The sequence below is a fragment of the Neltuma alba genome, unplaced genomic scaffold (genome assembly GCF_004799145.2).
Source record: "Neltuma alba isolate B1F8T4 unplaced genomic scaffold, ASM479914v2 tig00006631_pilon, whole genome shotgun sequence".
Lineage (NCBI taxonomy): Eukaryota > Viridiplantae > Streptophyta > Magnoliopsida > Fabales > Fabaceae > Neltuma > Neltuma alba.
In genome coordinates this window covers 15,208-27,000 of record NW_021634522.1, presented here as the reverse complement: position 1 = coordinate 27,000, position 11,793 = coordinate 15,208, and the positions used below count along the sequence as shown (strand labels likewise).

The following is an 11,793-nucleotide window of genomic DNA, read 5'->3' as shown; positions in this document are numbered from 1 at the left end:
CAAGGGCTTAAAAGGGCCGGCCCTGGAGGGCTGCGGGCCGGCCCTTTTAAGCCCTTTTATAATTTTTTTATTTTTTAACTTTTTTTATATAATATTAATGTTATTAATTTTTTACATTGTTAATAATATTTCAAATATTTAGTTATTATTATCATTTTAAAATTAAATTTAGTTTTAGACAATAATTTATCCAATTAAATTTTTAAAAAATGGGTTAATTTAGACTTTAATAATGATTTGATTTATATTATATGCGTTAATATTTTTAAACTATATATATATATTTGATAATAGAATTTTTATACTTATATAACTTGTGATTCTATAATTTGAATTAGAAATTCATGAGTTTCAACAACAATGTTTCTCACATTAAAATAAAATAATAGTTAGATTGCAAAATTTAAAAATAAAATTTTTATAAAGAAGAAAAACTTGATATTTTTGTTACGAAAGAAAAGCATACTTATGAAGAAAAGTAATTAATTATAGTGATGATGAAGTTTCAAAAGATTAATGATAGTGTTTATTTATTGCACAATTGTATTATAGATAAAACTTTTAGATGTTGTTATCTTGTTAATGAATGTTTTAGATGTTCTTAGATGTTGATAAATATTTTATATGATGATATTTTATATTTGTGACTTAATTTTATTCATATTTATGTCTTTTATTAATAATTTCATTGGTTTATTTTTATATTTTTATAAAAAAAAATATGATAAATATAAAAAATAGTATTTTTTCTTTAACGGGCCAAAAGCCTGCGGGCCGGCCTTGGCCCTGTAGCTTAAGGGCCGGGCTTAGTAAATTGGGGTATTTTTAAAATTTCAGCTCTGGAGGGCCGGCCCTTTTAAGCCCGCCAGCCCTGAAAGGCCGTCCCTGATTCCCAGCTTTACTGACAGAGGGCTTGACCTTGTAACTTCATACTTAAAGAAGTCTTTATATGAAAGTTTTTGCATTCAGTTGGGATGGAGCACGTTACATTGTGTGCTCATTAAACAGATGAGTATGGAATGCTGATCTCAGTTTAGATCATTTATATCAATTTTTAATAGTTTATTATTATTTTTTATGTTTTGAATTTTTTTATTTTAATAGATATAAAATTTAAAATAAAAACAATTCTATAATTGTTACCTCTTTAAAAAATTACCATTGAAAAATCGCAGACTAAAAATTTTAAATTTAAATCGTTTAAGTCAGATTTTAAACGGTTCAGATTTTATCATAACAATAAATATATTGTGCTTATTTCGTTGTGACGGGGATCAAAAGTCTAAACTCTACATGATCCTTTATGATTTTTACCATGTTGGCCTTAATCTAAAGGACAATAATGCAGCTTGTGCGCCCAGTTGGTCTAAAGTCTAAACTCTAAGGTTCATGTAAGGTTTCAATAGCATTTATTAAAAGAAGAAAAAGAACAAGTTTCCTTCATGAACTTTGAACTTTGAAGTAATTTCTCACAATGCGTATTTCATCAAAATGAGAAAAAGAGAAGAAGATATTCAACTTGAGTTGTTTCAAATTTTCATATTGTGCTCCACATTTTTAGTCCTTTATGACATCAAATATTTGATTTCTTACTAAAAAAAGTTCAAAGGTAACCTCCATCAAATAATGTATTCAATTAATTCTATTTTCTATATACAGGTTTTAATTATCTTCAAGCTCACTTACCAATTATAGCGCATATATATATTTGTATTAGTTTTTTTTTTCCCCCAAAAAAGTGATCCTCATAAAGCCATTATGCATTGCACCTTTGAAAAATCAAAGTCTTCGGATCTTGTACTGTTTGGCTAACAAATGAAGGGTCCCTAAATCATAATGTATTGCACCTTTTGAAAAATCAAGGTCTTCGGACCTTGTACTCTTTGGCCAACAAATGAATGGTCGCTAAATTAATTTCCGACAGCGAGTTGATTTTTTCCTCAACATGTTACCCACTTTTAAAGATGTTCTTAGGTAAGAGTATTTGACTGTAGAAGAAAATATAAATTTTAATTGAGAGAATTATAAAGTACTGTCAAAAAAGAAATACACTATGACTGAAAAATCTACGTGTTTTTTTTAAAAGTAATCTTAAAATATACAAAGTAAATGTATAATGAGAATTTTATTTCAATTTATATGAAACCACATTCTTAAAGTACTTTTTGACAAACCAAACATTATCTAAATATCTTGTAATAACAAGTTCTAATATAGTAAATAATGATAGCTGTTCAAATTGTTCAATTGTCATTAAAATTTTTCTAGTATTTAAATATTTATATTCCCTTCTTATAATCTTGAAACCTCATATTTACTCATGTAAATAATAATAATAATAATATCTATTATTATTATTATCACAACTGACTATTGTTGTCAGGAATAATGATAATTGTATGGTCACCCAGTAGTCAGCCACAGTCACGAGTTTAAATAGCATTTACGTATTTTATATAAGTAAAAAATTAGTTGATTTATTTATCTATAATTTTTTGAAACTTTATTAGTATTAATTTTTATGTGGGTATTTATTTATAGTTTTCTTGGGGAGTTTTTACATAATTTTTCTGGGAAGCTAAGACCTGTATGGTGTGAGGGTATTGGACTATTGGTAACTTGGTATTGATGTTGTTAATTTAGTCCTCTCTTTGTTTTTAACCGGAATTAATTTAGTCATGTTTGGTACGACTGCTTTAGCAGTCTTGGATTTGGAAAACCAGTCCTGGGATTGAACATTTAGAGGCCATGGATTGGGGGACAGAGTTGCAAAGGGTCTCTTTCGTCAATCGCACATGTGTCTTCTTCTGGTCAGCATAGTTGCTAGCTGCAATCACTCTGTAAACAGTGAGCCCGCAACCATAACTCGAGAGGAGCAGTTTAGGAGATATGGGTATTTTAGGTTTTTCATATTTTGAATTTTATTTTATTTTCTTTTAATTCATCAATCCCATGAGTAACCCCAAAACATACCAAATGATATATATTTTTTATTTGATTAAGTTTTTCGAGGACTAGAGTGTTTGTCGGTATCAACAAGTGTGTTTTTCAAAATTTGAATTTGTATTCTTATTCTTATAAGAATGTGATAACTTCTCATATTAATCAACATTCAACATTCAATAGCTTGAATGTAATTTTAAATCTCAATCCCCGTACCAATCTCAATCTGACTCCCATTCCCTTGAAATTCACTCCATCATACCAAAACATGCCTAATGGTCTAAATAAAATAGGAGGATCAATATTAATTTAGGATAACCGGTGTTCATAAAAGAATAGTTTAGGAACTAAAATGTCCTAAACCCAATTAAAATGAAGTCACTGATGCAAAAATAGTTAACATCCAACATGCTTCTCACAATATAAAATACAAATTTAGTATTTCTGTTATTCTTTTCACTACTGACTAAATTCTAACTTGTCACAGAAGTCATATTTCAATCATACATTTAGCCTATCAGTGTCAAATACATTACTTAGATGAATTAAATAAAAAATCAAGATGCTCAATGCATTAATTGCATCTTTTCTAAAAAAATTATGAGTTACGAATGGTAGGTTACATCCACCGGAAGAAGTTAGTTCCCACAACGTATAGAAGAGGTACCTATATTTAATAGGGAGAAGAATGTCTCTACTAACTTCTCTCTTCACTTCCTCTCCACTTAATTTCTCCATCATTAGATTAACTTCTAATGGTTGAGATTTAAAATTGAGTAAAAATATTATTATAATATTAAATATAATAAAAATTTATCATATTAAACTACTTATATATCAAATTTTAACACTTAATGGTATAAATTTATTTATATATTTTTTTATTATTTAATATTTAATATTTTAATAATATTTTTATAAAATAAATCTTAACCATTGAAATTTAATCTAATAATGAAAATATTAAGCAAAGAGGAAGTGGAGAGAGGGGTTAGTGGAGACATTCCTCTCCCCATTTAGTACCGAATAATGTTTTAAATATGATTACTTCTAATAAAAAAAGAAGAAAAAGAAGAAGAAGTTCATCCAATTAAGCTATCATTTGAAATGTGCCACGACAATTTGTCTAAAAAATAAATGGTTCGTAGTCTGCACCATGCAGATTAATTACTTTTCAACGCAGTTTGAAAAATGAAAGATTTTTGAAAAACTCATTGTGCAATCTCACATGAAAAACCTTGAGTCCAAAAAAAAAATCTCACCTAAAAAACCTTATCATAATTGGATTACAAGCCCCAGCAATATGATCTTTTATGGTTTTTACCACATTAGCCTTAATTTAAAGGACAACGCTGCAGCTTGTATCCCCAGTTGGTCTAAAGTCTAAACTCTAAAGTCCATATAAATGTTTCAACAATATTTATTAAAAAAAGAAAAAGAACAAGTTTTCTTTAAGAACTTTGGAGTAATTTCTCATAAGGCATCTTTTTTCGAAATAAAAAAGATGTTTTTCAACTTGAGTTTTTGTTTTCAAATTTTCATTTCGTGCTCCACACATTTTCAGTCCTTTATGACATCAAATATTTGATTTCTTACTAAAAAAAAGTTTAAAAGTGACCCCGTCAAATAATGTAGAGGAATTCTACGTAACTTGTGCTTTGACAAATAGAAGTCTTCCAAATCACATGGTAGGACCCATATTTGTTGCTGGCTTTTATATATCTCTTTTCTTTCCAAACGCGCTCTCTCTCTTCCATCTCTCAACTCTCCCTCTTTCATTTTGATTTAATTTTCTCTTTCTCCCTAATAAATCTTCTTCCTCTCACTTTAAGTTTTATCTCTCTATTTTATTTTCACATACACTCACTTTCTCTCTTCATTTTTAATTTTATTTACTCTATAATTTAAGTAATAGCACTGTGTTTTAAGTTTTAACTGGAGCTAGAAAGTAGCATTATATTACTAAAAACATTGAAATGGAGAAGGTATACCTTTTTATCAAAATATAATTGTTTCGCCAATTTAATAAAAAAAGAAAAAATAAAATATTTTTGTAAACAAAAGCTATATCATCCGTGAATATCAATAAAGCTGCAAAACAGTTTTGAAAATTCACTTTTTTGGTTCAAGAAGAATTACTTTTTTGACTAAAATATTAATGCAACAGTGATCTCATAAAAAATGAAGAAAAACAAAAATACTTTTATAAACACAAATTATTATAAGCAAATGTATGTCATTGAAGTTAAAAAAAGACCTAACTGCATATTTTATTTAGTTTGATTCCCTTTTTATAATTTTCACATGTCAACATAAAATAAACCATAAAAGAGAAAAGAATTTTAAAAAGTTGAGAAAAAATTTAAAGGCTGGGTTGTAAAATATAAATTATGTATCCAAAATACTTTAAAATTTAATTTTTATATAATTATTATAGAATTTTTGATTTAGAAAAGCAACCCTAGTATTTAAATGAGAGATTAAATAAAATTAAAAATGAAGAAATAGAGAGAGGGACGGAGGGGGAGTGTGTGAGCGCGTGCGAAAATAAAATAGAAAAATAAAAATTAAAGGGGGTGGAAGAAGTTTTATTGGGGAGAGTGAAAAAATTAAACCAAAAAAAGAGGGATAGTTGAGAGATGAGAGAGAGAGCGTGCATGAGGAAAAGGATATATAAAAACCTGCAATAAATATGGGTCCCACCATTTGATTTGAAGGATTTTATTTGTCAAGAGCACAAATTACGATACACTCCTGATGCATGTAAGAATTCCTCAATAATATATTGAATTAATTATATTTTCTATATATAGGTTTTAATTATCTTCAGGCTCATTTACCCATTACAGCTCATATATATTTGTATTAGATTTTTTTAAAAATAATTGATACTCAAAGTTGAAAAATCAAAGTCTACTGTTTGTCTTAGGGGGTGTTTGGATATAACCAAATCATAGTTTGGAGAATAGCTTCTAGAGAATAGATTCTGAGAAAAATAGATTTTGTGAAAAAATGATTCTGAGAAGTGAGAGTGTTTGGATAGTTGTTACCATAAACACTTTTTATATGTACAAATTACTAAAAAAGGCATAAGTTAATATGATACTTACAGAAAAAATATATTTTATGATATATTTTAATTTGAAGGAATAAAATTGTTAATAATATATTTTTTATTAACATAATTAATAATACATGAGATAATATAATTAATAAATAATTAATATGTATATATATTTATAAGATATAAGATTAAATATATTTATAAAAAAATGTTTATAAAAAAAACAATAAGATACATATCCTATAAACTCTCATACTCTCCTTTTTTTTTCAAAAGTAAAAAAAATTTTCTTTTCCCATTGGTTTTTATAAGGGTGTTTGGGAGATTTTTTCCCAAACCATGATTTGGGTCCCCAAACCATGGTTTGGGTTGGAACCCAAACACCCCCTTACAAATGAATGGTCCTAAATTACTTTCCGACACCGAGTTGATTTTTTCCTCAAGGTGTTCGATACTTTCAAAGATGTTTTTAAATAGGAGTATTTGTCTTTAGAAGAAAATATAAATTTTAATTGAAAGAATTACTCTCAGCTACTATAATGACAAGAAAATCTTACAACAATTAAAAATAATTTTGGGAATTGAAACTTGTGTTCTTCTCCGGACAAAAATAAGATAAGAAACTTCAACGTAATTTTAAATCGTAATCCCACTACTAATTTCAATCTCACTCCCATTCCCTAGAAATTCACTCCATCATACCAAACAGTGCCTAATGGTCCAAATAATTAACGAATATGGAAAGGAGGATTAACATTAGTTTAGAATAATTGGTATTCATAAAAGAATAGTTTAAGGACTAAAATGTCCTAAGCCCAATGAAAATGAAATGACTAATACAAAAATAGTTAACACGCAACATGCTTCTCACAATATAAAATACAAATTTAGTATTTCTGTTCTTTTCACTTCTGACTAAATTTGTAACTTCTGACAGAATTGATGTTTCAATCATGCATTTAGCCAATCAGTTTTATTAAGTATATTAATTGAATGCATTAAATAAAAAATTAAGATGCTCAATGCATTAATTGCATCTTTTTGAAAAATCAGAAGTAAGCTATCATTTGAAATGTGCCACGATAATTTGCCCTAAGAAAATAAATGGTTCGTAGACTGCTGAATGCAGATTAATTGCTTTTCAACACAATTTGAAAAATGAAAGATTTTTTAAAAACTTAAACAATTTAATAATTAGAAAATCATAAGTGAGCATTTCATCTTATCCTAAAGCTTTGTCATTGCATGTTGGAAAGGCACTAATTTTTCTGAGATTCTTCATTTCGGCACCGTTTAGGAAACGGTGAAGCATAGACTTTTGGAGTCGACGGACATAATGTTTTCCAGAAGGGATTTGATTTTTTCCTAAATGACAAACACATGAGTTTCTAGGAAAATTTCAAACTATCCTTTGCTTGGCATATTTTGCAGAAAAGGGTCTACGTAGATCCTCATTATTCTCCGGTACTTATATGAAGAAACAATTGTTAGTTAATTATTACTCTTGAGGAAAAGCATTTTTTTTTGATAAAATCAAATTCCTGTGCTTTCATCAAATGGCTTTTGAGAAGCCATATCCAATCTTGTTGTCTCTCTTGCTTGCCTTGCTTTCGCATTCTGTAGCCGCTCAAGCTTCTAAGAATTTACCCTGGGGCAGTGTTCTCACTGCAGGGGAAAATGGCTCCTTCTGGCCTTCATCATCTGATGATTATGCATTTGGTTTCAAACAAATTGAGAAAACAAATGGTTTCTTACTAGCCATCTGGTTCAACAAAATTCCAGAGAACACTATCGTTTGGTCAGCCAAGAATGACATAGGTGATGCACTTGTTGTGTCAAAAGGTTCCAAAGTTGAGATCAAATCAGATGGTTGGCTCCAGTTACTTGATCCCAAAGGTTCCCAGATTTGGAGTGGTGGCAATTCTGGAAGTGGTGACGTTGGTTATGCACAAATGCTTGATACTGGTAACTTTGTGCTATTTGGTCAACGATCTCAACCATTGTGGCAAAGCTTTGATCATCCCACTGATACAATTCTACCAGGACAGGTTTTAAATTCTCCTAGTGAAATTGTTTCGCGCTATTCGCAAAATAATTTTTCGACAGGGAAATTTCAGCTTAGACTCCAAGAAGATGGGAATCTTGTGCTTCGAACAACCCATTCTCCATCGACAGCGGCAAATTTGCCCTATTGGAATTCCGCGGCTTTGGGTGATGGCTTCTCACTGGTCTTCAACCAAACAGGCTCTATATTTGTTCAGAGCAGTAATAAAAGTATAGCCGCAAAGTTATCATTAAATGCTCCATCCACACAAGATTTCTATCACAGAGCTATTATTGATTATGATGGAGTTTTTAAGCACTATATCTATCCCAAGGGTAATAGTACCAGTGCCGGAAGTTGGCCCATGTCCTGGTCAGTTTACTCCAACATACCAGAGGATATTTGCTCTAACATTACTGATAGACAAGGAAGCGGAGCTTGTGGATTCAACAGCTACTGTACCTTTGATAGTGGGATGAAAAGTTGCCTTTGTCCATATGGTTATATCTTCATTGATCCAAACGATGTGATGAAAGGATGCAAACAAAACTTTGCTCCACAGAGTTGTAATGGAACTTCTTCAGAAGCACATCTCTTTAATTTCACTGAGATGGAACAAATAAATTTTCCAGGTCCTGACTATGATTACTTCACACCAGTAGGTGAGGATTGGTGTAGACAAGCTTGTTTAGATGATTGTCATTGTGCACTTGTTGTTTTCAGAGATGGGGAATGTTGGAAGGTGAGCCTACCTCTCAGAAATGGAAAGAATGTGTCATCATTTGGAGGGAAGGCTCTGATTAAAATAAGAAAAGATAATTATTCTCCTTTGAATCCTGAAATTATTTATGTGAAGAATGATAGATCAAAATTGATTATTATTGGTTCAACACTTTTAGGAAGTTCTGTATTCTTGAACTTGCTCTTGTCAGTGGCAGTTTGTGTGGTTGTGTACTGGTTTGGTCACAGTAATCATAAGAAGCCCGAAGTTGGTTCAGTTAAGCCAAGGATGAATCTTAGAAATTTCACTTATAAAGAGCTAATGGAAGGAACAAATGGGTTCGCAGAAGAATTGGGTCGTGGTGCATTTTCTACTGTTTACAAAGGAGTTTTGCCAGACATTCCAGGAAACCTTGTTGCTGTTAAAAAACTAAAAATGGTGAATGAAAATGAGAAGGAATTTGAAGCAGAAGTGAGTGCAATTGGTCAAACACACCATAGGAATTTGGTGCAACTTTTGGGATTTTGCAATGAAGGTGAGCATAGGCTGCTTGTCTATGAGTTCATGAGTAAGGGAACTTTAGCAAGTTTTCTTTTTGAAGGAGAAAGGCCAAGTTGGTATCAAAGGGTGCAAATTGCAATAGGAACAGCTAAAGGACTTTTGTACTTGCATGAAGAGTGCAGATCTCAGATCATACATTGTGATATCAAACCTCAAAATGTATTGCTTGATGACTCTTACACAGCTAAAATTTCAGATTTCGGTTTAGCAAAGCTTTTGAGATTGACCAGACTGTAACTACAACGGCAATTAGGGGAACTAAAGGGTATGTTGCGGCTGAGTGGTTCAAAAACAAGCCGATTACCATGAAGGTGGATGTTTATAGCTTTGGAGTTCTATTAGTAGAACTCATTTGTTGCAGAAAGAGCTTTGATGTGAATGTTGAAGATGAGAATAAGATGGTACTAATAGATTGGGCATATGATTGCCTTCACCATTGGAGATTGGACCTATTAGTGGAAGAAGATAAGGAAGCTCAAATTGACATCAAGAGTTTTGGAGAGTATCTGAAGATCGGTATCTGGTGCGTTCAAGAGGATCCATCAGCAAGACCCACGATGAAGCAAGTTGTGCAAATGCTTGAAGGATTCATGGATGTGCCAAATCCTCCCGATCTACCATCCTTTGCCAATGAATGTTAGGCCTTCCAACAAATAATTATCATCTACTTTCTCTGTGCATCTTTTAGGAGTCCAAGTTCATCAATGATTTATGCTCTTGGTGCTTGATAAACATGGGTATGTGAGTGACTATGCATTGCCCTCTGTGTTTATTACGTAGGAAGATGAGAATAATTATGAGTGTGTTTTTTTAAATAGAACTAAAATATTGTCATGTTTCTTAAATGACTTGATTTATTGTGTTTTTGTTGCTTAAATGAGGAGACATGACTCTTTTTTAATCAACCTTTTAATGAAAGTACTAATATTATGAACACAAGTCAATAGGGAGAGCTCATCCCAAAAGACAAGATTATTCGGTGGTAAAACCTCTTGAACTTATAAATCTCACTTTTTGTAATATAGGCCTCATAACATGATGTTTTTGTGTAATGTTTGTTAACTTGGGCTTGAAGCCCAATGATATGCTCAAAATTGTTCTAGGGATGCCCATTGCGTTAGAACTTGCTTTATATTAGAGATTGTCTAAGTTTACGTGTTTTATTGATAAGGTGTTACGCCTCCACTCATATGCTAGTTCCACACCCCATTGAAATGGATTTAGTGGCTCATATGAGATCAACAAGCTTAATCACAGCAAAAACCATAGTCCATACACAGACACCCACTATTCATTACAGCATCTCTATCCCAATAAACCAAAAGCCCGCAGACACTCAAGGTCTTGATCACGGGGAAAAAACAGAGAAGCAAATTTTATAAAATGATTACTTCAAAGCTAAAAGCCAAACTAATAATGGAGTGGCAATGAGATAGCTGAAACTTAGCTTTGAGGGAATGGATTAAGAGTAGAGAACGCATTGAGAGTCGAGTCCAAGACACAAGACACAGATGTGGAGAAGCGAGAGCTAACATTCGAGTGGCACTGGTAGGTAGGTCCTATTCATTTGATCTTGAACATAGAACGAGATATGAGACCTGAGAGCTTCCTTTTCATGTTTGATGTGGAGAAGCGAGAGCTAACATTCGAGCGGCACGGGTAGGTAGGTTCTATTCATTTGATCTTGAACATAGAACGAGATGTGAGACCTGAGAGCTTCCTTTTCATGTTTAAAGTTGGACTCTTGCATGAAAAATGCAGCATTCAAATTATAGGCTATGACATGGAGATTCAAAATCTCATGTTGATGATTCTTACACCCTTTAACCACGTACAATAGCTATAAGGGGAACTAAAGTGTACATTGCATATGAATAGTTCAAAAATACGCCCATTTCTGTGGAAGTGAATGTTCACATATCTTGAAGAGTTTTGTTACTGAAACTCATTGGTTGAAGAAGGAACTTTGACCTGGATGCTGAAAACGAGAAAGATGGCGTTGAAGATTTATTGCGCATGCAATTGCTTGTAAGATAGGGAACTTCATTTGTTGCTTGAAAGACTTATGGATGTACCAAATGTCCCTGATCCACCATGCAATTTCCATGTCCAAAACCTTCTCAATAAATTCATGTTTTCTAGTGATTATGTTCATCTAATTGGTCTCCAAAGTTCGTATTGTTGTCCCAGTTACCAAAACAAAATAAAAGCCACTTGCGTCAAGAAACGGAGCCAAGTGAACCGAACTGACGTATCAGTTTTTACTCGTTGTCTTCCTTGAATTGAACTCAAAACTTGTTACAGAAATATTTCACAAATGTACAGGACTTTTCTGAGATCTCAGACGCTTTTACAATTAAATCTTCAATAAGATCTCTGATAGAAATGAAAGATGCAAAGAACATGCCTCCTTAGAAAAGTTCAAGTCTTGCATTCCATGAGGCCAGCAATCAGGGAATA

At 31.7% G+C, this 11,793-nt stretch overlaps 1 pseudogene; it reads left to right on the top strand.

Moving 5' to 3' along the window:
• The first annotated feature begins 7,563 nt into the window (after positions 1-7,563).
• LOC114750761 (G-type lectin S-receptor-like serine/threonine-protein kinase LECRK2) lies at positions 7,564-10,263 on the top strand (annotated as a pseudogene).
• Positions 10,264-11,793: the final 1,530 nt, after the last annotated feature.